The sequence below is a fragment of the Pseudophryne corroboree genome, chromosome 5 (assembly GCF_028390025.1).
Source record: "Pseudophryne corroboree isolate aPseCor3 chromosome 5, aPseCor3.hap2, whole genome shotgun sequence".
NCBI lineage: Eukaryota > Metazoa > Chordata > Amphibia > Anura > Myobatrachidae > Pseudophryne > Pseudophryne corroboree.
The window spans coordinates 49,391,261-49,418,996 of record NC_086448.1 but is presented as its reverse complement, the minus strand read 5'-3'; the positions used below and the strand labels follow the sequence as shown (position 1 = coordinate 49,418,996).

The window sequence follows — 27,736 nt, the reverse complement described above, 5'->3', positions numbered from 1 at the left end:
CGCGCGCACATGCTTCTTTTTGTATGTTTTTTTTTTGGGGGGGGCGCCATTTTCCATCTTGCCCTGGGCTCCGAAAACCCTAGTTACGCCTCTGTTGTTTAGTTATATACATCAATCCCTGCACCAGGGGAGCTTACAATCTATATTCAATATATTGCTTTTTGCAGAATCTAAATAATCTACCAGTTTGTTTGGGTGGATCATAGGATAGAACACACTTAGGTCGACAGTCATTAGGCCGACCACTATTGGTCGACAGTGACTAGGTCAACACCTGTAATAGGTCGACACGGTCATTGCTTCGACATGACAAAAGGTCGACATGAGTTGAAAAAAATATTTGGTGTTGTTTTCTTCGTAAAATGACCGGGAACCCCAATTAGTGCACAGTATTCGCTCGCCATGCTTCGGGTAAGGTGCCTCGCTCTGCTACTGCTGCGCCCGGCACAGGTTACTATTCCCAATCATAGTGCACGTGGATCGTAAAGTATGAAAAAGTTCAATAAATAAATAAAAATGTGAAAAACTCACGTCGACATTTTTCATGTCAACCTAGTGACCATGTCAACTTAATGCAGGTCTACCAATAGTAGTCGACCGAATGACTGTCGACCTAGAGACCGGATACCGTTTATGGAGTGTGGGCGTACACCGGAACACCTGGGGGAATCCCCCATACACATGGAGACTATATAAACTCCACACTGATGGGCCATGATAGGCATCAAACCAAGACCTCAGCGCTGTGAGGCATTGATGGCAACTACTGTGCATGCATCATGCTTAGTAAATTCCGTCATTTATGACTATAATTAAATTGAAATGTTTCTAGATGTAACAAACTGACAGAAGGCATGTGAAGTATAATCAATATAGAAAAACAAATGATGGGGCATACATTATAAGGACAATAGGAGGTATATAAATTAAAGGTCGATTTTGTCCAATTTTGAGTATTTCCACCGATATTTGCCGACTTGTATAATCTACAGCAGAGAGCGTCCTAGTATATAAAATACGGGAGTCTTCCTACAGTCGTGATTCAGTTGGGCTTTACAAATATGATGTCATAGCATTATACTGTATGCTTATAAGAGAACAAGGGATGACATCACTATTCACTACTCCGTGTATTCCAGTTTATGATGATATTATACAAATCTCATGTCACTAAAGTCTGCATAAAAAGTGATGCCATCACTTAAAATTGTTGAGTTCCTCTGATGTCATTGCTTCATACTCCCGGAAGAGCGGCCGAATCTCCCGTCTCACACCTGCTTGCTAATGAAAAGTGGGCAGGATGGGGAGATAACACCGGGAAACGCAGCTCCATATTTACAGGGCGGAGCCAAATGTGACAGTAGCCCGTCTGCACCCCTGAAGTTGCCGGCAGCGTGCTAAAAAAATCGTCGAGTATACATTGCTTATAACTGTTGAGTTCTGATGTCATCACGTCAGTGTTCATGAGGAAAAACCAGGTGCATTATAAGGAATAACATACCCCAGATTGTTTAAGATTGGGTTCTCATGCAGTCACAGAACTCCTTGGGCACATCTTTATAATTTACAGTAGGCAAGGCAGTAAGTAAGTAAGGGGTCTATTTACTAATCCTTAGATGGAGATAAAGTGGAGAGAGATAAAGTACCGGATAATCAGCTGCTAACTTCCATGTTACAGACTGGGTTTGAAAAATGACAGTTAGGAGCTGATTGGCTGGTACTTTATCTAAGGCATAGTAAATAGACCCCTTCTCTTGGACATTCCAGAGGACTCCAGAATCAGAATGAGACTTCTCGCAGGGGCGTCTTAAGGACATTGCAGCTGTTCCCTAGCACCCCCATACCTGGGTCCTGTGGTGCCATCTTTCCGCTGATTTGTTCAGAACGATGGAACATGTGCAGAAGAGTTTGGCACGGTGCCAAATTGATTGCTCTCTCATGTGCGGAACCATCTTTCCGAACAGACCACCAGATAGATAGCGCCGCTGGCTGAGTGGGTGTGGATCATTAGATTGACAGTGTCTAGGTCGACAATGTTTAGGTCGACCACTATAGGTCGACAGTCACTAGGTCAACAGGGTTTGAAGGTCGACAGGGTTTCTAGGTCGACAGGTCAAAAGGTCGACATGGGTTTTTCATGTTTTTTGGTGTTGTTTCCTCCGTACAGTGACCGGGAAGCCCAATTAGTGCACAGTGTCCCCTCGCATGGCTCACTTTGCTCGCCATGCTTCGGGCAAGGTGCCTCTCTCCATTACCGCTGCACTCGGCACAGGTTACTATTCCCAATCGTAGTCCGTGTGGATCGTTAAGTATGAAAAGGTTCAAAAGAAAAAAAAAAAAAAAAAAAAAAGTGAAAAACTCATGTCGAACTTTTGACCCGTCAACCTAGAAACCCTGTTGACCTTGAAAACATATCGGCCTAAACATGGTTTACCTAGACACTGGGGTAAATTTACTAAGGTCCCGATTTTGACCGAGATGCCGTTTTTTCATCAAAGTGTCATCTCGGTAATTTACTAAACTCAAATCACGGCAGTGATGAGGGCATTCGTAATATTTGGAAGTCCTAGGAAAAAAATCACGAATGAATACACCATCGGTCAAAACGCGGCTGTTTAAGTATGAATCTCAGTCATTTACTAAGAAGTGCAAAGCAAAAAAAAACAAAACACTGCCGTGAAAAATTACAACTCGTAAAAAAGTGCTTAAAAAAAACAGACCTGCTTTTTTTATTCGTGATTGGATAGGCATGCAGGGATCCATGCATGTATATCAGTGGGAAGGGGTGGGAAAGTGATTATTTTTTCCAAAAAAATTGCGTGGGGTCCCCCCTCCTAAGCATAACCAGCCTCGGGCTCTTTGAGCCGATCCTGGTTGCAGAAATATGGGAAAAAAATTGACAGGGGTTCCCCCATATTTAAGCAACCAGCATCGGGCTCTGCGCCTGGTCCTGGTTCCAAAAATATGGGGGACAAAAAGAGTAGGGGTCCCCCGTATTTTTAAAACCAGCACCGGGCTCCACTAGCTGGACAGATAATGCCACAGCCGGGGGTCACTTTTATATAGTGCCCTGCGGCCGTGGCATCAAAAATCCAACTAGTCACCCCTGGCCGGGGTACCCTGGGGGAGTGGGGACCCCTTCAATCAAGGGGTCCCCCCCACCAGCCACCCAAGGGCCAGGGGTGAAGCCCGAGGCTGTCCCCCCCCATCCAATGGGCTGCGGATGGGGGGGCTGATAGCCTTTTGTGATAATGAAAAGATATTGTTTTTAGTAGCAGTACTACAAGTCCCAGCAAGCCTCCCCCGCATGCTGGTACTTGGAGAACCACAAGTACCAGCATGCGGCGGAAAAACGGGCCCGCTGGTACCTGTAGTACTATTACTAAAAAAATACCCAAATAAACACAAGACACACACACCTTGAAAGTAAAAATTTATTACATACATGCACACAAACATACATACATACTTACCTTATGTTCACACGCAGGTCGGTCCTCTTCTCCAGTAGAATCCAAGGGGTACCTGTTGAATAAATTACACTCACCAGATCCAGGGTCCCAGGCTCCTCGTCGCATCCATGTGTAATCCACGTACTTGAATAAAATAACAAAACGGATACCCGAGCCACGAACTGAAAGGGGACCCATGTTTTCACATGGGACTCCTTTCCCCGAATGCCAGAAACCCACTCTGACTTCTGTCTAAGTGGGTTTCCTCAGCCAATCAGGGAGCGCCACGTTGTAGCACTCTTCTGATCGGCTGTGTGCTTTTGTACTGAGTGACAGGCGGCACACGGCAGTGTTACAATGTAGCGCCTATGCGCTCCATTGTAACCAATGGTGGGAACTTTCTGCCCTGCGGTTGACCTAAAGTGACGTCACCGCTGAGCAGAAAGTTCCCACCATTGGTTACAATGGAGCGCATAGGCGCTACATTGTAACACTGCCGCGTGCTGCCTGTCAGTCAGTACAGGAGCACACAGCCGATCAGGAGAGTGCCACAACGTGGTGTTCCCTGATTGGCTGAAGAAACCCACTTAGACAGAAGTCAGAGTGGGTTTCTGGCATTCGGGGAAAGGAGTCCCATGTGAAAACATGGGGCCCCTTTCAGTTCGTGGCTCGGGTATCCGTTTTGTTATTTTATTCAAGTACGTGGATTACACATGGATGCGACGAGGAGCCTGGGACCCTGGATCTGGTGAGTGTAATTTATTCAACAGGTACCCCTTGGATTCTACTGGAGAAGAGGACCGACCTGCGTGTGAACATAAGGTAAGTATGTATGTATGTTTGTGTGCATGTATGTAATAAATCTTTACTTTCAAGGTGTGTGTGTCTTGTGTTTATTTGGGTATTTTTTTAGTTATAGTACTACAGGTACCAGCGGGCCCGTTTTTCCGCCGCATGCTGGTACTTGTGGTTCTCCAAGTACCAGCATGCGGGGGAGGCTTGCTGGGACTTGTAGTACTGCTACTAAAAACAATATCTTTTCATTTACAACAAAGGCTATCAGCCCCCCCATCCGCAGCCCATTGGATGGGGGGGGGACAGACTCGGGCTTCACCCCTGGCCCTTGGGTGGCTGGGGGGGGGACCCCTTGATTGAAGGGGTCCCCACTCCCCCAGGGTACCCCGGCCAGGGGTGACTAGTAGAGATGAGCGGGTTCGGTTTCTCTGAATCCGAACCCGCCCGAACTTCATGTTTTTTTTCACGGGTCCGAGCGACTCGGATCTTCCCGCCTTGCTCGGTTAACCCGAGCGCACCCGAACGTCATCATGACGCTGTCGGATTCTCGCGAGGCTCGGATTCTATCGCGAGACTCGGATTCTATATAAGGAGCCGCGCGTCGCCGCCATTTTCACACGTGCATTGAGATTGATAGGGAGAGGACGTGGCTGGCGTCCTCTCCATTTAGATTATAAGAGAGAGAGATTTACTGGAGCTTAGGACTAGGAGGAGTACTGTAGAAGTGTAGAGAGTGCAGAGAGTTTACTAGTGAGTGACCACCAGACAGTGCAGTTTATTTAATATATCCGTTCTCTGCCTGAAAAAAGCGATACACACAGTGACTCAGTCACATACCATATCTGTGTGCACTGCTCAGGCTCAGCCCAGTGTGCTGCATCATCTATATATATTATATATCTGTCTGACTGCTCAGCTCACACAGCTTATAATTGTGGGGGAGACTGGGGAGCACTGCAGTGCCAGTTATAGGTTATAGCAGGAGCCAGGAGTACATAATATTATATAGTGAGTGACCACCAGACAGTGCAGTTTATTTAATATATCCGTTCTCTGCCTGAAAAAAGCGATACACACAGTGACTCAGTCACATACCATATCTGTGTGCACTGCTCAGGCTCAGCCCAGTGTGCTGCATCATCTATATATATTATATATCTGTCTGACTGCTCAGCTCACACAGCTTATAATTGTGGGGGAGACTGGGGAGCACTGCAGTGCCAGTTATAGGTTATAGCAGGAGCCAGGAGTACATAATATTATATAGTGAGTGACCACCAGACAGTGCAGTTTATTTAATATATCCGTTCTCTGCCTGAAAAAAGCGATACACACAGTGACTCAGTCACATACCATATCTGTGTGCACTGCTCAGGCTCAGCCCAGTGTGCTGCATCATCTATATATATTATATATCTGTCTGACTGCTCAGCTCACACAGCTTATAATTGTGGGGGAGACTGGGGAGCACTGCAGTGCCAGTTATAGGTTATAGCAGGAGCCAGGAGTACATAATATTATATTAAAATTAAACAGTGCACACTTTTGCTGCAGGAGTGCCACTGCCAGTGTGACTGACCAGTGACCTGACCACACTGACCACCAGTATAGTTAATAGTATACTTATATTGTGATTGCCTGAAAAAGTTAAACACTCGTCGTGTGACTTCACTTGTGTGTTGTTGTTTTTTTTATTCTATAAAAATAAAACTCATTCTGCTGACAGACAGTGTCCAGCAGGTCCGTCATTATATAATATATAATATATACCTGTCCGGCTGCAGTAGTGATATATATATATTTTTTATATCATTTATCATCCAGTCGCAGCAGACACAGTACGGTAGTTCACGGCTGTGGCTACCTCTGTGTCTGCACTCGGCAGGCAGTCCGTCCATAATTGTATACCACCTAACCGTGGTTTTTTTTTCTTCTTTATACATACATACTACTACGACATCTCTTTATCAACCAGTCTATATTAGCAGCAGACACAGTACAGTACGGTAGTTCACGGCTGTGGCTACCTCTGTGTCTGCACTCGGCAGGCAGTCCGTCCATAATTGTATACCACCTAACTGTGGTTTTTTTTTCTTTCTTCTTTATACATACATAGTTACATAGACATCTCTTTATCAACCAGTCTATATTAGCAGCAGACACAGTACAGTACGGTAGTTCACGGCTGTGGCTACCTCTGTGTCTGCACTCGGCAGGCAGTCCGTCCATAATTGTATACCACCTAACCGTGGTTTTTTTTTCTTTCTTCTTTATACATACATAGTTACATAGACATCTCTTTATCAACCAGTCTATATTAGCAGCAGACACAGTACAGTACGGTAGTCAACGGCTGTGGCTACCTCTGTGTCTGCACTCGGCAGGCAGTCCGTCCATAATTGTATACCACCTAACCGTGGTTTTTTTTTTCTTTCTTCTTTATACATACATAGTTACTACGACATCTCTTTATCAACCAGTCTATATTAGCAGCAGACACAGTACAGTACGGTAGTTCACGGCTGTGGCTACCTCTGTGTCTGCACTCGGCAGGCAGTCCGTCCATAATTGTATACCACCTAACCGTGGTTTTTTTTTCTTTCTTCTTTATACATACATAGTTACATAGACATCTCTTTATCAACCAGTCTATATTAGCAGCAGACACAGTACAGTACGGTAGTTCACGGCTGTGGCTACCTCTGTGTCTGCACTCGGCAGGCAGTCCGTCCATAATTGTATACCACCTAACCGTGGTTTTTTTTTCTTTCTTCTTTATACATACATAGTTACATAGACATCTCTTTATCAACCAGTCTATATTAGCAGCAGACACAGTACAGTACGGTAGTTCACGGCTGTGGCTACCTCTGTGTCTGCACTCGGCAGGCAGTCCGTCCATAATTGTATACCACCTAACCGTGGTTTTTTTTTCTTTCTTCTTTATACATACATAGTTACTACGACATCTCTTTATCAACCAGTCTATATTAGCAGCAGACACAGTACAGTACGGTAGTTCACGGCTGTGGCTACCTCTGTGTCTGCACTCGGCAGGCAGTCCGTCCATAATTGTATACCACCTAACCGTGGTTTTTTTTTCTTTCTTCTTTATACATACATAGTTACATAGACATCTCTTTATCAACCAGTCTATATTAGCAGCAGACACAGTACAGTACGGTAGTTCACGGCTGTGGCTACCTCTGTGTCTGCACTCGGCAGGCAGTCCATAATTGTATACTAGTATCCATCTCCATTGTTTACCTGAGGTGCCTTTTAGTTGTGCCTATTAAAATATGGAGAACAAAAATGTTGAGGTTCCAAAATTAGGGAAAGATCAAGATCCACTTCCACCTCGTGCTGAAGCTGCTGCCACTAGTCATGGCCGAGACGATGAAATGCCAGCAACGTCGTCTGCCAAGGCCGATGCCCAATGTCATAGTACAGAGCATGTCAAATCCAAAACACCAAATATCAGTAAAAAAAGGACTCCAAAACCTAAAATAAAATTGTTGGAGGAGAAGCGTAAACTTGCCAATATGCCATTTACCACACGGAGTGGCAAGGAACGGCTGAGGCCCTGGCCTATGTTCATGGCTAGTGGTTCAGCTTCACATGAGGATGGAAGCACTCAGCCTCTCGCTAGAAAACTGAAAAGACTCAAGCTGGCAAAAGCACCGCAAAGAACTGTGCGTTCTTCGAAATCCCAAATCCACAAGGAGAGTCCAATTGTGTCGGTTGCGATGCCTGACCTTCCCAACACTGGACGTGAAGAGCATGCGCCTTCCACCATTTGCACGCCCCCTGCAAGTGCTGGAAGGAGCACCCGCAGTCCAGTTCCTGATAGTCAGATTGAAGATGAAGATGTTGAAGTACACCAGGATGAGGAGGATATGGGTGTTGCTGGCGCTGGGGAGGAAATTGACCAGGAGGATTCTGATGGTGAGGTGGTTTGTTTAAGTCAGGCACCCGGGGAGACACCTGTTGTCCGTGGGAGGAATATGGCCGTTGACATGCCTGGTGAAAATACCAAAAAAATCAGCTCTTCAGTGTGGAGGTATTTCAACAGAAAAGCGGACAACAGGTGTCAAGCCGTGTGTTGCCTTTGTCAAGCTGTAATAAGTAGGGGTAAGGACGTTAACCACCTCGGAACATCCTCCCTTATACGTCACCTGCAGCGCATTCATAATAAGTCAGTGACAAGTTCAAAAACTTTGGGCGACAGCGGAAGCAGTCCACTGACCAGTAAATCCCTTCCTCTTGTAACCAAGCTCACGCAAACCACCCCACCAACTCCCTCAGTGTCAATTTCCTCCTTCCCCAGGAATGCCAATAGTCCTGCAGGCCATGTCACTGGCAATTCTGACGAGTCCTCTCCTGCCTGGGATTCCTCCAATGCATCCTTGCGTGTAACGCCTACTGCTGCTGGCGCTGCTGTTGTTGCTGCTGGGAGTCGATGGTCATCCCAGAGGGGAAGTCGTAAGCCCACTTGTACTACTTCCAGTAAGCAATTGACTGTCCAACAGTCCTTTGCGAGGAAGATGAAATATCACAGCAGTCATCCTGCTGCAAAGCGGATAACTGAGGCCTTGACAACTATGTTGGTGTTAGACGTGCGTCCGGTATCCGCCGTTAGTTCACAGGGAACTAGACAATTTATTGAGGCAGTGTGCCCCCGTTACCAAATACCATCTAGGTTCCACTTCTGTAGGCAGGCGATACCGAGAATGTACATGGACGTCAGAAAAAGACTCACCAGTGTCCTAAAAAATGCAGTTGTACCCAATGTCCACTTAACCACGGACATGTGGACAAGTGGAGCAGGGCAGGGTCAGGACTATATGACTGTGACAGCCCACTGGGTAGATGTATGGACTCCCGCCGTAAGAACAGCAGCGGCGGCACCAGTAGCAGCATCTCGCAAACGCCAACTCTTTCCTAGGCAGGCTACGCTTTGTATCACCGCTTTCCAGAATACGCACACAGCTGAAAACCTCTTACGGCAACTGAGGAAGATCATCGCGGAATGGCTTACCCCAATTGGACTCTCCTGTGGATTTGTGGCATCGGACAACGCCAGCAATATTGTGTGTGCATTAAATATGGGCAAATTCCAGCACGTCCCATGTTTTGCACATACCTTGAATTTGGTGGTGCAGAATTTTTTAAAAAACGACAGGGGCGTGCAAGAGATGCTGTCGGTGGCCAGAAGAATTGCGGGACACTTTCGGCGTACAGGCACCACGTACAGAAGACTGGAGCACCACCAAAAACTACTGAACCTGCCCTGCCATCATCTGAAGCAAGAAGTGGTAACGAGGTGGAATTCAACCCTCTATATGCTTCAGAGGTTGGAGGAGCAGCAAAAGGCCATTCAAGCCTATACAATTGAGCACGATATAGGAGGTGGAATGCACCTGTCTCAAGCGCAGTGGAGAATGATTTCAACGTTGTGCAAGGTTCTGATGCCCTTTGAACTTGCCACACGTGAAGTCAGTTCAGACACTGCCAGCCTGAGTCAGGTCATTCCCCTCATCAGGCTTTTGCAGAAGAAGCTGGAGACATTGAAGGAGGAGCTAACACGGAGCGATTCCGCTAGGCATGTGGGACTTGTGGATGGAGCCCTTAATTCGCTTAACAAGGATTCACGGGTGGTCAATCTGTTGAAATCAGAGCACTACATTTTGGCCACCGTGCTCGATCCTAGATTTAAAGCCTACCTTGGATCTCTCTTTCCGGCAGACACAAGTCTGCTGGGGTTGAAAGACCTGCTGGTGACAAAATTGTCAAGTCAAGCGGAACGCGACCTGTCAACATCTCCTCCTTCACATTCTCCCGCAACTGGGGGTGCGAGGAAAAGGCTCAGAATTCCGAGCCCACCCGCTGGCGGTGATGCAGGGCAGTCTGGAGCGACTGCTGATGCTGACATCTGGTCCGGACTGAAGGACCTGACAACGATTACGGACATGTCGTCTACTGTCACTGCATATGATTCTCTCAACATTGATAGAATGGTGGAGGATTATATGAGTGACCGCATCCAAGTAGGCACGTCACACAGTCCGTACTTATACTGGCAGGAAAAAGAGGCAATTTGGAGGCCCTTGCACAAACTGGCTTTATTCTACCTAAGTTGCCCTCCCACAAGTGTGTACTCCGAAAGAGTGTTTAGTGCCGCCGCTCACCTTGTCAGCAATCGGCGTACGAGGTTACATCCAGAAAATGTGGAGAAGATGATGTTCATTAAAATGAATTATAATCAATTCCTCCGCGGAGACATTGACCAGCAGCAATTGCCTCCACAAAGTACACAGGGAGCTGAGATGGTGGATTCCAGTGGGGACGAATTGATAATCTTTGAGGAGGGGGATGTACACGGTGATATATCGGAGGGTGATGATGAGGTGGACATCTTGCCTCTGAAGAGCCAGTTTGTGCAAGGAGAGATTAATTGCTTCTTTTTTGGGGGGGGTCCAAACCAACCCGTCATATCAGTCACAGTCGTGTGGCAGACCCTGTCACTGAAATGATGGGTTGGTTAAAGTGTGCATGTCCTGTTTTGTTTATACAACATAAGGGTGGGTGGGAGGGCCCAAGGACAATTCCATCTTGCACCTCTTTTTTCTTTTCTTTTTCTTTGCATCATGTGCTGATTGGGGAGGGTTTTTTGGAAGGGACATCCTGCGTGACACTGCAGTGCCACTCCTAAATGGGCCCGGTGTTTGTGTCGGCCACTAGGGTCGCTAATCTTACTCACACAGTCAGCTACCTCATTGCGCCTCTTTTTTTCTTTGCGTCATGTGCTGTTTGGGGAGGGTTTTTTGGAAGGGACATCCTGCGTGACACTGCAGTGCCACTCCTAGATGGGCCCGGTGTTTGTGTCGGCCACTAGGGTCGCTAATCTTACTCACACAGCTACCTCATTGCGCCTCTTTTTTTATTTGCGTCATGTGCTGTTTGGGGAGGGTTTTTTGGAAGGGCCATCCTGCGTGACACTGCAGTGCCACTCCTAGATGGGCCCGGTGTTTGTGTCGGCCACTAGGGTCGCTAATCTTACTCACACAGCTACCTCATTGCGCCTCTTTTTTTCTTTGCGTCATGTGCTGTTTGGGGAGGGTTTTTTGGAAGGGACATCCTGCGTGACACTGCAGTGCCACTCCTAGATGGGCCCGGTGTTTGTCGGCCACTAGGGTCGCTTATCTTACTCACACAGCGACCTCGGTGCAAATTTTAGGACTAAAAATAATATTGTGAGGTGTGAGGTATTCAGAATAGACTGAAAATGAGTGGAAATTATGGTTATTGAGGTTAATAATACTATGGGATCAAAATGACCCCCAAATTCTATGATTTAAGCTGTTTTTTAGGGTTTTTTGAAAAAAACACCCGAATCCAAAACACACCCGAATCCGACAAAAAAAATTCGGTGAGGTTTTGCCAAAACGCGTTCGAACCCAAAACACGGCCGCGGAACCGAACCCAAAACCAAAACACAAAACCCGAAAAATTTCAGGCGCTCATCTCTAGTGACTAGTTGGATTTTTGATGCCACGGCCGCAGGGCACTATATAAAAGTGACCCCCGGCTGTGGCATTATCTGTCCAGCTAGTGGAGCCCGGTGCTGGTTTAAAAAATACGGGGGACCCCTACTCTTTTTGTCCCCCGTATTTTTGGAACCAGGCCCAGGCGCAGAGCCCGATGCTGGTTGCTTAAATATGGGGGAACCCCTGTCATTTTTTTCGCCATATTTCTGCAACCAGGATCGGCTCAAAGAGCCCGAGGCTGGTTATGCTTAGGAGGGGGGACCCCACGCAATTTTTTTTATTGTTTTTACACTGTTTAATTTAAAAAAAAAAAAAAAAAAGAACCCCAGCACGGATCACACAGATCCGGCCGAGATTCATTTTTAAAAAGTCGGCAGTGTTTTACTAATCACTGCCGTAAAAATAGAAAAAAAAACACGAATGACATCGACATCGGAACAAAAGAAAAACCCGAATACGACAGCTTAGTAAATTAGTCGTAATAAATTCAAAAAGTTGCAGTTTTACACTTTCGATGTCATTCGTGATTGAACTTTGACCTGAAACGGGAAAATACGAATCTTAGTAAATTTACCCCACTGTCGATCTTCAGACCGGATCCCGGCTGAGTATAGTGAGGCCACAGAGATTAGCCCTGCATTGTCGGGCGATTACTGAGGGGCCCTCTAGTACCCACGGGGGAGGAAGGGGGAAGGTGCCATGAAATTAATACTTCAAATGACTTCAACATTTGTCATCCAGTATCGTATAGCCACGCATCCCGCTGCCTCTTACCCCTATTGCTACTGGAATTTAGTCAGAATGACCACACCAGAATGTCAACATATTCTTAATGACGACATTGAGCATGTCGGCATGGAAGTTAGATTGACATGTAAAATGTGAACATCCACAAATGTTGACATGGCTCACGTGTCTACACCAGAATGTCAACAGTATATTTTAGTATTATTTTCATTTAGGGCTAGACTTAAATATGAAAAGAAAAAAAAAAGTATGAGAAAATTGTGGTGTTGACGTATCAAATGTAGACATTATGAACATATCGGCATTGTGGTCATGCCGACATCTGTGAATGCTGACATTTTCCTGTCAACTTTCTGAATATCGACTCTTCATACCACACCCGCTGCTACTATAGCCCTTTCTGACCTCTAGTAAAATGATAATATAATATGATACCATTCATTATATTATTCTGACAGGATCCCGGCAATGATCAGCTGCAGAACAATGTACCGCTTGCACAGTTCCTGTTGTGCAGTGTCCGGAAAAGTCACACAAGCAGCTAATGTGATCCCTGTCCACTGACTATTGACTCAGTAAGTGAGGTCTGAGCAGCCATCCCGCAGGCAATGAGCATGTTTGAAAATAAGCCCCCACCCACAGCACCCCTGCTAACTGGCATCTCTAAACCGGCAGTGATGGAGCCTTCCTGCTATGCAGACACAGACATCCCACAATTACTACACACTGACCTGCTGCCACACAGAAGTGTCTCGCTGACCCATATTGTTGTGCTATTAAATAGATTACAAAATGATAATCTGTGTAAATAGAATTTCTGATTGTCTTATCTGTGCAGCATGGCTTTAGAATGCTGATTGAGGAGTCCGTTTAAAAAAAACAGAAAAAAAACACACAGCATTTATTGGAGCGGCTGCAGAGTATTTAAGGATATGTAACATCCAACCCTGATGAGACAAAAACAATATATTGCAGAAGAGAGTTACACAGAGCCATGTGGTTTGATTTATCAAAGAGAAAAGATTCCTAAATAATGTGAAAGCGCCAGTTTTTGTAGGATTTAGGGATCCTCCATATTTACCAAGTCCTACTGATAGTAATGCCCACTGGCGAGTATTGCTCATAAAAGCCACCATAGGAGTTCTCCTGAGATAGCATTCCCATAGAAAGCCAAGGATTCCTTGACATGGTTGCATTGGATGTGACCAGTCAAAAAGCCCACTGTGCGGCTGCAGGAAGAGAATCTTCCAGCAGATGCCGCTCTCAAAAGGACCTCTCTGCCCCCCTGCTTCCTGGTTCCCTCTGCCAGTGCCTGCCATGCTGCCGATCTCCATGCTGGTCGGTCAACCTGGCAGCATCCCCCCCCCCCCCCCCACCACCACACTCTGCGGCTGCAGATATTAGCAGCTGCTGCGGAAATGTTAAAAAGCAGCCATCTTTCCTCTTGACCCTCAAAGGCTGCAGAGTTAAGCAGGTGCTAAAAAAAAAAAAAAAAAGTGAAGTGGCAATTGTTGCGATCTTCTGACCATCGATGTTCCAGACATCAATGTTGGTACCTGTACCAATGCTTTTTTTTAATCGTATTATATATATTTTAATTATGTTATTAACTTAATTCAACCATAAAGAAAACCCTGACAATTTCCAAGAGGTTTTTGGCAAAAATATTAGCCTATTAAGTGGTTAATGATAAACAGCAGCAACAGAAGACTCTCTCTCTCCCTGCAACATGCGGCCATATAAAATATCTTCTGATAAATAGACTCTTTAGAGTTTACACTAAGGGCCTGAATCAGATTTTGTGCAACTGCGCCAAGAGACGCTGCTGCCTGCGTCTCATAATCAGACCTTAATTGCCTTCATAAAAAGGAAACACTGTGCAGCTTTTATAATGTACCGCATATTATAAAATCACTTCTTGTCTTGACCAGATTGCTCTATGTTATAGTTATAGAAGAGGACGAATTGTACATAGTCAGTAGAAAACACTTTATTGCTCAGTTTAACTCAATTATTTCTTTGCCTGACCCTGCGTGATAGAAATCTAGCTAGCTGTGACGGAGGCGCAGACTATTACTCTGGCAGCAGATGGCTGCACATAACGAGCAGCGTCAGTGCTATTAGGGAACCAGGCTCTTTAACCACCGATTTGCATTAAAACACTATCTTGGGGCCAGGGAGGGAAGACCTCCGTCTAGGTCGATAATCTGATGGAGGGATGAAGACGACGCCATCTGTTCAGGAATTGTGACCTTTAAATAGCGCGACTGTTCCAATCATAACTTTGGCCTCGCGTGTGTACACAGAGCAAGGAAAACACATCAAAATGTCACAATAACCTTTCAGAGTATTTATTTAATTACCCAAAGCTGGCCTTTGCGGTGTGTGAGTGAGTGAATGGGACTTACTGCAGGCCAGTTTTACAGCTGAAAGATATAAAATAAGGAACACGTGGGGGGAAAAAAGATGCACTTACAGTATGTGCTAATAATAGTGTAAATTAAATAGACTTTCACTAATTTGAGCAGTTGTGGAAGCCGGCCTGGTCACCACACTTTAAGTTATTGGTATACAGTAAGCAGGGCCGTCTTTTCGTATAGGCTCAATGGGCAGTTGCCCAAGGGCCGCAGGGGTATAAGGGCCATAGGCTGATAGCTGAGGGTCCCCTTTTTCCAGGGGTACCAGATTTTTTATTAAGTCGGCCATGGGGAACCAGAGATATGCAACTTTAAAACAGTGGTCCCCATCCAAGCCTGTTAATTTCTCTTCATAGCCAGGTATCTCAGGTTCTGTCTGATTTAGAGGATTTTTTTGAGGGTATACTATAAAAGCTGGGACTCTCCCCTTTCGGTGAACCAGAGAAATCAGCCTTCCAGCAGCTGCTCCCTGCTCCAACTACACACACCTGGGCCAGTATTTACTAAAAATCCGAGTTTGGCCGATTTGTGTTTTTTTTTCTCTTAGTCCCAATCCGGAAATTTACTAGGCACCAATCTCGGCAGTGTCTGGTCTATTCGTAATGTTTTGAATGACAGCCTTCCGAAATACGAATGAATAGACCATCGGTCAAAAGCGGCTGTTATTTCATATAATACGGCCATTCACTATTCATTCGTATTTCGGTGTTAGTTTCTGAGTGCTCAAGTGCGGGTCTGTTTTTTTTCGAATCGTTAAAAAAAGCAGCAAAAAAAATAGACCTGCTTTTTCCAGTCGAGTTTGGATAACCATGCACGGATCAGTGAGATCTGTGCATGGTTATCTATGGGAAAGGGTCTGTTTAGTGTTAAATCAGTAAAAAAAATTGCGTGGGGTCCCCCCTCCTAAGCAAAACCAGCCTCGGGCTCTTTGAGCCGGTCCTGGTTTAAAAAATATGGGGGGGAAAATGACAGGGGTTCCCCCATATTTAATCAACCAGCACCGGGCTCTGCGCCTGGTCCTGGTTCCAAAAATATGGGGGACAAAAAGCGTAGGGGTCCCCCGTATTTCTGAAACCAGCACCGGGCTCCACTAGCTGGGGAGATAATGCCACAGCCGGGGGACACTTTGATATCGGTCCCTGCGGCCGTGCCATTAAAACCCCAACTAGTCACCCCTGGCCGGGGTACCCTGGAGGAGTGGGGACCCCTTTAATCAAGGGGTCCCCCCCTCCAGCCACCCAAGGGCCAGGGGTGAAGCCCGAGGCTGTCCCCCCCATCCAAGGGCGGCGGATGGGGGGCTGATAGCCAAGTGTGAAAGTGTGAATATTGTTTTTAGTAGCAGTACTACAAGTCCCAGCAAGCCTCCCCCGCAAGCTGGTACTTGGAGAACCACAAGTACCAGCATGCGGTGGAAAATCGGGCCCGCTGGTACCTGTAGTACTACTACTAAAAAAATACCCCAATAAAAACAGGACACACACACACCGTGACAGTACAACTTTATTACATACATGCACACCAACATACACACATACTTACCTATGTTCCCACGAGGCTCGGTCCTCTTCTCCATGTAGAATCCTCGGGGTACCTGTGAAAAAAATTATACTCACATAATCCAGTGAAGAATCCGGCCTTTGAATAATTCACGTACTTGGCAAAAAAATAAAACGCAAACCCGACCACGCACTGAAAGGGGTCCCGTGTTTACACATGGGACCCCTTTCCCCGACTGCCAGGACCCCCCCTGACTCCTGTCAAAGAGGGACCCTTCAGCCAATCAGGGAGCGCCACGTCGTGGCACCCTCCTGATTGGCTGTGTGCTCCTGTAGTGTCTGTCAGATAGCACACGGCAGTGATACAATGTAGCGCCTATGCGCTCCATTGTAACCAATGGTGGGAACTTTGTGGTCAGCGGTTGACCGAAAGTAACCTCACCGCTGACCACAAAGTTCCCACCATTGGTTACAGGAGTCAGGGGGGGTCCTGGCAGTCGGGGAAAGGGGTCCCATGTGTAAACATGGGACCCCTTTCAGTGCGTGGTCGGGTTTGCGTTTTATTTTTTTGCCAAGTACGTGGATTATTCAAAGGCCGGATTCTTCACTGGATTATGTGAGTATAATTTTTTTCACAGGTACCCCGAGGATTCTACATGGAGAAGAGGACCGAGCCTCGTGGGAACATAGGTAAGTATGTGTGTATGTTGGTGTGCATGTATGTAATAAAGTTGTACTGTCACGGTGTGTGTGTCCTGTTTTTATTGGGGTATTTTTTTAGTAGTAGTACTACAGGTATCAGCGGGCCCGATTTTCCACCGCATGCTGGTACTTGTGGTTCTCCAAGTACCAGCTTGCGGGGGAGGCTTGCTGGGACTTGTAGTACTGCTACTAAAAACAATATTCACACTTTCACACTTGGCTATCAGCCCCCCATCCGCCACCCTTGGATGGGGGGGACAGCCTCGGGCTTCACCCCTTGCCCTTGGGTGGCTGGAGGGGGGGACCCCTTGATTGAAGGGGTCCCCACTCCTCCAGGGTACCCCGGCCAGGGATAACTAGTTGGGGTTTTAATGGCACGGCCGCAGGGACCGATATCAAAGTGTCCCCCGGCTGTGGCATTATCTCCCCAGCTAGTGGAGCCCGGTGCTGGTTTCAGAAATACGGGGGACCCCTACGCTTTTTGTCCCCCGTATTTTTGGAACCAGGACCAGGCGCAGAGCCCGGTGCTGGTTGATTAAATATGGGGGAACCCCTGTCATTTCCCCCCCCATATTTTTTAAACCAGGACCGGCTCAAAGAGCCCGAGGCTGGTTATGCTTAGGAGGGGGGACCCCACGCAATTTTTTTTCAGATTTTTAAAGACTTTAATGAATTTTTAAAGGTACACAATGAAGCCCTGCACGGATCTCACAGATCCGGCCGGGTTTCCTTGTGTTTTTTCAGGCAGTGTTTTACTCATCACTCCAGTAAAACACTGCCTGATATTACGAATCACATCGAAAAAAACGATTGAGCAAAACTCGGCAGCTTAGTGAATGACCGTATCAGGATTCAAAAAGTTGCAGTAAAATGCACCCGATACCATTCGAGTTAAAACACCCTTCAAAACGGACAAAACACGAATATTCGTAAATAAACCCCCTGGTATGCGGTTTTAGATTTATGTTGGTGGATTGCTCTGGCTCTTGAACTCTGATCCCCAAGTCCCCAGTACCTCCTGAAAGGTGTCCCCAGTACCTCCTGAAAGGTGTCCCCAGTGCCTCCTGAAAGGTGTGACTCATTTTTTATCCCATTGAAAGCTAAGAAATCTATTTCTGGGAACTGGAGATATCTGCAGTCAAGCAAGCTGCCCTTCTACTGGAAAATTATGAATATTAAGGCCACTGCACTATCCACCCCTCCTCTGCGTATTAAATAACCCCTAACACCCAGGAAGTCATGTACTGGGACCCCTTTATTCAGCCCAATGCCTGCTTCTCCCTTTTAGTGTTCTCCCTTCTGCCCCATCACCCACCATATGTGCAGTAAAGGAGAAATTAGCAAAAATTACTGCTCCAGGTCCTACATGCTGAACGGAAGATAGAACACCCCCTTCCACCCGCAGGACATTAAAGGAAAGACTAAATGTCTATTATATTCTATATAAATTGATTCAAATAGACATTGATCCTGTGCAGACTTATTGAACCTTTTTAAACTTTGATGAGTGTCAAAGCTACGGAACAAGAGTCACGGCAAGCACTTTTTAGTTCTACAGTTTTTGGGGCTACCGCTTGGTACAATTAAAGGGTAATTAATACAATAACTTCAAAACTTATGCATAATATTACAATCCTGCAGTTTGGAGTTCCATGCTCGGGGGGCCCAAGCTGATTAAGGTCCAGACGTTCAGTGGTCCCAGAAGAAGAAAGACCTGGCCCTCGGGGGTCCCAACACTCGAAAGTCCCAGCTGAATAGGGCTTCGACAATCAGGGGTCCCAAAAGATTAAAGTACTGACATTTGGGGGTCCAAGAAGAATAAGGTACTGACACTCTGGGGTCCCAGAAAAATAAGACACTGGTATTTGGGGTCCCAGAATAATGGCACACTGACACTCGGGGCTCACAGAACAATAATTTTGGTCTTAGATGAAAGATTTCAGCACTGTCACACAGGTCAGAGAGCATACTGTCTCCCCATTTTCATTACCATTGTATCTTGTGTATATCTGTATAATAACTAAGGGGTCGACTCGTAACCCTTACTAGACTGAGAGCAATTGTCACCAGCGACCGCCACCTCACAGTTTAAGAACCTCTAAAGAGGGATGTTACTTATTAATGACGCTCATGTTTGTTTTCCTCACCGTCAGCCTAAGGACAGTGACACGTACGGGGGATTTGGAGCTTGGAGGATATAACTGTGGTTACATGGATTAGCCTCGGCTAACTTCCTGCAGACCTACATACAACACATACACAGGGAAACATGACCAGCGAGAGGAGGCACATACACCGGTGAGAGACCGCCGACACCAATATTCCGGTCACCCGGAGAGATGCATTCTTATTTTGTTTATGTAAGTAGCAATTACTAAAGTCAATCTACCAGGGTGTGGTATGAAAAGTCGACAGACAAAATGCTGACAGCCAGACTAGTTTGACAATCAATATGTCAACATTCACAAATGTCGACATTTAACATGTTGACACCAGAATGTTGGAATACAGTTTTTTGCATATTTTAGCCTTACCCTAAAAATAACACAAAACTTTACTGTCAAGACTCTGATGTCAACATGGTAAAAATGTCATCACTGTGAACAAGTCATCGCTTTAACCCTGTTAACATTTATGAATGTCGGCGTGTTGCTTTGTTGACCTAATATCCACATTGACATTCTGTTGACCTTCTGAACAGATCCCAATCTTCCGTCTGTAAACAAACAAAATAGCGGCTGCAGTAGGTGCTTTGTCGGCTTTTCAAGAAAATACCACGGGGTTTACTTCCGAAACATTGGGATGTCAAACTTGGCGCTTCCGATCGTATTATGGCCATTGTTTAAAACTTTAATGTTTTTACTAGCTTAAACACATAAAGAAGCATCGTGCGGGGGCGTGGCTTAGCAGCAGATCCAGGCAGTCGTGCTGGATTGGGGCTCCTGCCTGAGAAAAATATAAACTGACTGTTTTGGGCTGCTATTTCCACAGATCAGTGCATTACTAAACTTATATCTTTTACCTGCACTGGGGTGTGTGGTTTGCGGAGCCGGCGGGTGCCTCCTGCACCCGTGCGGGTTGCGGCCTACCTCCCCATCTGAAGCAAGGGTCTCTGTTCATTCACGGACCCGGACCGGAAGTGAGGTACTCGTGTCCTGTGGGCACAGTCGAGACCCTCCTCATCCCTCATCCCTCCACCGCTCCTTCACCTGTCCCCCGCCTGGCTGACCCGACAAGTGCGCTCCCCTTCAGCTGCGCTGCCCGGAGCGGGGACCCGCGATTGGCGCGGAAGTGACTGCGGCGAGCCTGGGACCAGGACGCTGCACACTGTGCTCTCCTTTCTCCCCCTGCTACGAGCGGACCCTGTAGCGGGGAGACTACACACCGCTGCCACCAACGCTCTTAGCGGGCTCCAGGTACCAAGGCCGCCGAGGCCCTGCATAGGAGGCCGACGGCGCCATTTTGTTTAGGGGCTGCACGACCATACTTCATGTTATGGGGCTGTGAGGAGGTGAAGCTCTACTACCTCCTATGTTTCTAGCTGTAGGGGTTATTAAAAACCACTCTTGCCGGGGTGTAGCCTAACAAGCTAACAAAGAGGACGCGTGTCGGCTGAGCTCTGCTGGAACCCCTCTCATTTAGCCCTTTAATCTGTGCTGCTCAAAGTCTGCAGAGCGACTGCCCGAGAAGAGGGGAGGGGTGCATATAAGGTTGGGCCACACAGACCTTTATGATATATACCATCTGCCGAAGTGCCCCCCCCCCCCATCCATCCATTCAGGTTTCTGCATCAGTCGGTTCCCTGCTTAGCGGCCCAGGGTCCCGCAGATACACCTCAATTAGGCCAAGTCGGATGTATTGCCACTGTGAGTTGACGTATGGATCCCTAGCCATGTGCCTGCCTGCCTGATGCTACCCTAAGGCCACGTGGGGGCTTTTGCACGGTGACGACCCACATGCTTTACGCTGCCGAGGATATGTGAAAGTGTAATTCTAAACTGCTTTAATTGAAGACCGATCTCATGGTGAGAGGGATAAAGAAAAACAAGGCCAAGACCAAGCCGGACGCGATCCCATCCCCCGCGAACCGACATTCGTCGGACCTACGTCAGTTCTTAACTTCTCCAACCTCAATCCCCGCTACTCCCTCTACTGTCCCGACCTCCCCGATTCTACACGGCCCGGTGGACGACATGTCATCCCCTGGGACTTCGTTGCCTCCGCAGGCCCTCTCTCTGTCTGCGGAGATAAGCGAGATATTGTCTCATGTAAGGACACTTCCCACGAAACAAGATTTCTCAGCCTTGGAGACTCGCTTGCTTTCCACCATCACTCAGGAAGTGACAGCGCTCCGACAAGATATGTCCCAAATTGCGACTCGAGTTGATGTCCTGGAACGCCATGAATCATCTACTGTGGATTCTCTGACTACATTTCGGGAGGTGCTATCTCACCAACGGGACGATATCTCTTTTCTAAAATCACGTATTGAGGATATGGATAATCGCGGCCGGCGAAATAATATCAGAGTCAGGGGCTTACCTGAGAGTGTCCAACAGGCTGACCTGACAGCCGCCTTATCTACGATATTTGGAGAACTTATTGACCTGGATCCGAACAAGGACATTATATTTGATAGAGCTCACCGAGCCCTCCGTCCTTGCGGCCTACCCTCCGACAGACCACGAGGCGTGATTTGCAGGCTCCATTATTATGTCCAAAAAGAGGAAATAATGAAGACGGCCCGTCAGCTGGACAGTATTGTCTTTCAAGGGGACAAGATTCAGATATTTCCTGACCTTGCCTGGTCGACCTTACAACAACGTCGAGCCTTGAAACCTCTTACAGACTCTCTCAGGAAACTCGAGCTGAAATACAGATGGGGCTTCCCTTTCTCCCTCCAGGTTTCTCATGGTGGCAAAGTTGCGAGTCTCTCTAGACCTTCGGATTTACAGACCTTCTTCACGACCTTGGGAATTCCTCCGGTACCGTTACCAGATTGGGACGCTTTTCCCCACCTACCGGACTTGCCTGTTGTGCTCCCTCCAGACGACGCGTGGCAGCAAGTTCGTCCCCCACGGAGGCGGGGAGCCACTCCTGGTTCACGTTCTTCAGAGCCTCCCTGAATGAGAAGTCTCGTCCCGAACGGACGTAAATTTACTTGCTACCCATGTTATACACTGAGTTTTCTTTTTTTTCTTATATAGTGATATGTGTTGCTCACACGTGAGATCGGTTTTTGTAACTTAGTAATAGTATACAGTTGCTTTGATTTCATAGATAAGTGATGTCGTCGACATGTTATTTTGGTTTATTTTCACGCTGAATTCATTATCTTGTTGTCGATATCCACATACACAATTGATCAGCCTTCATGAAACCTGGTTTGATAGTTTGAGGATTATATGTACACTTTTATATAAGCTTTTATATTTTTATTTTTGTTTCACTTGTGCCTTTGTGCACACCTCGGTAATACCACACATTTGTTTCGATTCTATCTAGTGGATAGTCACTGTCCTGGGCCCCCCGTAGGACCCCCACTATGCTGCATCCCCTGTTTCTTTGGACTGGGAGTCGGCAGGATTCCGCTCCTGTCCTTTTTGCAGCAGTTCTTTTTGTAGTTTTATCATCCCTGTTTAATGGCAAAGTACCTCTCGGCGTGGTTTCCCACGCTGTATCTTTTTTTCTTCTTTTCTTTGCTTTCCCCCCTTTTTTCCTATCTCCTTCCTTTGCTGCTCTCCCTTCACCTTCCCCAGTGTCTGCCGTAGGAAAGACTAATGTGAAGCAATTAGGTCCGCCTGATAATGGGGGTGAATGATCTACACGTAACTACCCTTAACGTCAAAGGGTTGAATGTTCCTGAGAAAAGGTCTAAACTTCTTAAATGGCTTAGAGATGAGAAAGTTGACGTTGCTTTTATTCAGGAAACACATTTCAAGATGGGACACGTGCCGTCCCTAAAATTTCACTATTATCCTCATGTTTTCCTGTCTAATAACTCTGCTGGTAAGACATTGGGTGTGGCTATATTGCTGGCCCGCCACCTGCCTGTCCTTAATATTGCCTCCCATAGAATAGCTGAGGGTAGGGGGTTGCTGGTGAAATGCGACATACATGGTCAACGTTTCTCTTTCCTGAACATATACGCTCCTAACGCTAAACAACCTTCCTTTATATCCTCAGTTCTAGATAACGCGGAACCTCTCTTGGAGGGGGTGGTGGTGATGGGAGGTGATCTAAACTGGACCCTAGATCCCCGCCAGGACAATTCTAAAAAGATCTCCTGCAGGCCGGAGAGGGAGCATAGGGGAATGAGGCGCGCCCTGCTCGACCACCAGCTGATTGACACATGGAGACTGACGCACCCTACTGAGATAGATTACTCCTTTTTCTCACACCCACATCAGACATATTCCAGAATTGATTACTTGTTTCTGAGCCACCGACACTTACACCTCCTTTCTGATGCCTCTATAGGACAGATTGTGTGGTCAGATCATGCCCCAGTTAACCTCACTTTACGCTTGCCTCCGAGTACACATCGCCAATGGTCCTGGCGTTTTAACGACACTTTTCTGCAAGACGCAGACTGTAGGTCCCGAATCGACAACGCTTTAGATTCTTATATTTGTACCAATGACTTAGATGACATTTCCAAAGTCTCAGTCTGGGAAGCTCACAAATGTGTCATTAGGGGGGTTTGTGTTCAGATAGGATCCTTCCGCAAAAAGCAGAGGGAGAAACTTCGGGGTGATTTATTGTCTAGAATACAATCTCTCGAGCTTCTACATAAAAAATCCCAAACCCCACATCATTATGCCGATCTCGAAGCTGCTAGGGCAGATCTGAATAAGTTACTCTCTGATAGAGTCAAGTTTTCTTATCGGAAGTGCCATAGCAGATACTATCAATGGGGCAATAAACCTGGGAAATTACTAGCCAAAGCACTTAGAGAACAACGTGCTCTTGCTTTTATTCACACAATTAAAAATAGCCACGGCCAATCCCAACACCAGACACCCCACATCGCTAGGGCCTTTAGGGCATATTATTCCACTCTGTATAACCTCTCTGGTCCGACCGGAAGAATTGACAAGTTGTCCCATCAAACAGCCATAGCTGACTACTTACGGGCCTTAGACTTCCCCACGCTATCCACAAAAGAAGTAGAAGATCTAGATGCCCCGTTTTCTACTGAGGAGGTTAAGAAAGCTATTGAATCCTCTCCCAACGGCAAGAGTCCCGGCCCTGATGGATATACCATTGCCTATTACAAAGCCTTTAAAGAGAAATTAGTCCCTATACTCACGAGAGCCTTTAATACCATATCAGAACAATCGCCTTTCTCCCCACAATCTCTCGAAGCCCATATTGCAGTTCTACCCAAGGAGGGTAAAGACCCCAGTCTTTGCTCCAGTTACCGGCCAATCTCACTATTAAATATAGACATAAAACTTTTTGCCAAATTGATTGCAAACCGCCTTAAATTATTATTACCTGGTCTGATACATGGAGATCAAGCGGGATTTGTTTTAGGCCGAGAAGCTAGGGATAATACCTCTAAAGTGCTCAACATGATTCACTATGCCGGCCAGCTTTCATCCCCATCAATCATACTGTCGACCGATGCTGAAAAAGCATTTGACAGAGTGGACTGGGACTTTCTGGCTGGTATACTGAAGCATCTGGGACTCGGTAACGCTTGTCTTCACAGAATCCTATCCCTTTATACCTCCCCGTCCGCCAAAATTAGGATTAATGGTTCCCTTTCTGATTCCTTTCCAATGGCACGCGACAGGGCTGTCCACTGTCCCCATTGCTCTTTGTCCTTTGCATGGAAACATTAGCTCGAAGCATTAGGGCTAACCCGAGCATTTCAGGTTTGTTAGTAAAAGGGACTGAATACAAACTGGCCTTATATGCCGACGATCTACTCGCTATAATCACAAAACCGGTCACTTCTTTGCCAAACTTGATGACAGAATTTGAGAAGTTTGGAGCCCTCTCTAATTTCAAAATAAACTACTCCAAATCTATTGCCATGAATTTAACTACTCCCCCCGATATAGTAGAGGGCCTGAAACATGCCTTCCCTTTTACCTGGCATGATCACAAACTAAAATATTTGGGGGTGTTAATGACCAACGATTTATCCAAATTATTCTCCCTAAATTTTAACCCCTTATTGGCTAGGCTTCGCCTAGACTTCCAGAAATGGAAGAAACTAAGACTGTCTTGGTTCGGCAGGATTAACGTTGTCAAAATGAATGCCCTCCCTAGGATACTATTCTTTCTCCAGACCCCTCCGATACACATCCCCCTGCTTTGGCTCCGAGACGTCCAGAATCTTATTCGCGCATTTGTATGGGGTTGTATGCCACCCAGGTTTAAACACAACATTTTATTTAGGAGAAAACATCAAGGGGGGCAACAACTCCCACATATCCCTAACTACTACCACGCAGTACATTTGAATAGGATTCTGGAATGGACGCGCGCTAAAGACCGCAAACAATGGGTCCTACTAGAGGAGGGCTGTCTCCCACATTATATTGAAATTGCACCTTGGCTTCCTACCCTCCCGAAGGTTTCACACCCCACGGTCTCCCCCACGCTCAAATTATGGGCCACGCTGAGATCCCAGAGCCATATATCCTCCAAATGGTCCCCCCTAACCTCCCTTCTCTATAACTCCGAGTTTGCTCCAGGTCTTCACGGGACAGCTTTCGCTCCATGGGCGGAAGCCGGGATTTTTAGAGTCGGCCAGCTGGTGAGCTCGGGTAGGGTGCGCTCCTTTTCAGATGTTCAGTCTTCTTGGAACCTACATAGTGCTGAGTTTTGGAGGTTCCTGCAGGTTCATAATTTCATATCATCTTCTAAGAACCTCTCTGACATAACTAGGGATCTCACCGGGTTTGAAAGACTATGCACCTCTCCCAGTTCTCCCACACATACTATCTCACAAATCTATGCGCTTATCATGGAAAACTTTTTCCCGCAACCTCCTACCTTTCTGACTTCCTGGGAGAAGGAACTGTCAGGACTGCCTACGCAGATTAACTGGGATTCCGTATTTAAGAATGCCCAGGCGAGTTCTCTATGCTTATCGACATTAGAGACCCTCTATAAACTTATATATAGGTGGTATAGGACTCCTCGTGTTCTCAATAAAATGTTTCCCTCTCTCTCGAATCTGTGCTGGAGATGCAAAAACGCCCCAGGGAGTTTTATACATATTTGGTGGGATTGCCCTCTTATAACCCCATTTTGGGCAGAGGTATTTAAATGCACCGAACAGATAGTGGGAGATGAGATCCCGAAAGACCCAGGTTTTTGGCTCCTCAACCACACCCCCGCAGGAACACACTCCTACAAACATTCCCTGTTGAGACACCTTAGCAACGCAGCAAAAGCGGTTGTTCCAATCCTTTGGAGATCCACCTCACCACCCTCGATTAAATTATGGTTCACAAAGGTCGATTACTTTTTAGATATGGAAGACCTTGTCTCCTTCTCATCCGGGAAAACCGTTAACTTTATAGCTATTTGGTTTCCCTGGTACGACTTTAAGGATACACCTTTGTATCGGTCCTACATGGCGACATAACCCCCCCATATTCATATTCATATCCATATTCATATTCCGATTACGATATCTCTATAATATGTCTCAGACCCTTAATTGGTGGAGATCCCCCCTCCGTTCCCCAAACAACCTGTCCCTACTGCGCAGACTCTCACATCTGACTCTACCCGTCTTAATTTTCCCTCTCTTCTCCTTCTTCTCTTCTCTCTCTTCTTCCTCTTTCCCATTTTACTATGCTGTTTTGTTAAAATGTTCCTCCTTTATAAGTTCTGATGTTGTAAGCGAAGCAGACAAATAATTTTTCTACTTTGGGCCTCTATGTGTAGTGTACTGACATATATGATATGTGATGTTTTTGTGTCCCCCCCCCTTATTTTGGAAAAGTATTGCTGTAATGTTTTGTCTGCTGCTTTAATCAATAAAAACAGTTTACACAAAAAAAGAAGCATCGTGCTGTCCAGGGACTACATAATTATTGCCCTTATGTATCAATGAGCGATAAATTTCACTGTGAGTGATAAATTTCACCAGCCAATCCGCTCCCAACTGTCATTTTTCAAACCCAGCCTGTGACATGGAAGTTTGGAGCTGATTGGCTTGTGCAATTTATCACTCACAGTGAAATTTATCACTCATTGATAAATAAGGGCATAAGTATTATAGTTTTCCATCCCTAACGTACTGTATACCATCTTCTCCTCCCCACTACCAATAAACGGCACCAAACCTTTGGGTTCGGCCGTCCTGACGCTCATCTGTGAATTAGGACTGCCGTGAACATCACCCGTTTACAACAGTGATCTCCTCAGTGAGACAATTCAATAAATTGCTGCCTTGATTTATGATGTAGTTAATATTATGTCACTTTTATCTTTTTCTCAATATCTTTTGTTGACTTTTACAATTCTGCACTTCATTTCCAATCACAACTAGTACAACAATCTCACAATGCTCCAATTACGTGTACTATTATTTTATCAGGCAGTTTCCA

The 27,736-nt window shown here is 46.3% G+C and overlaps 1 protein-coding gene across 2 annotated transcripts in view; it reads right to left on the bottom strand.

The window, feature by feature from the left end:
• Positions 1-27,736, bottom strand: part of NDRG1 (N-myc downstream regulated 1) — an 87,366-nt gene that overhangs the window by 22,476 nt on the left and 37,154 nt on the right. The window lies entirely within an intron of this gene.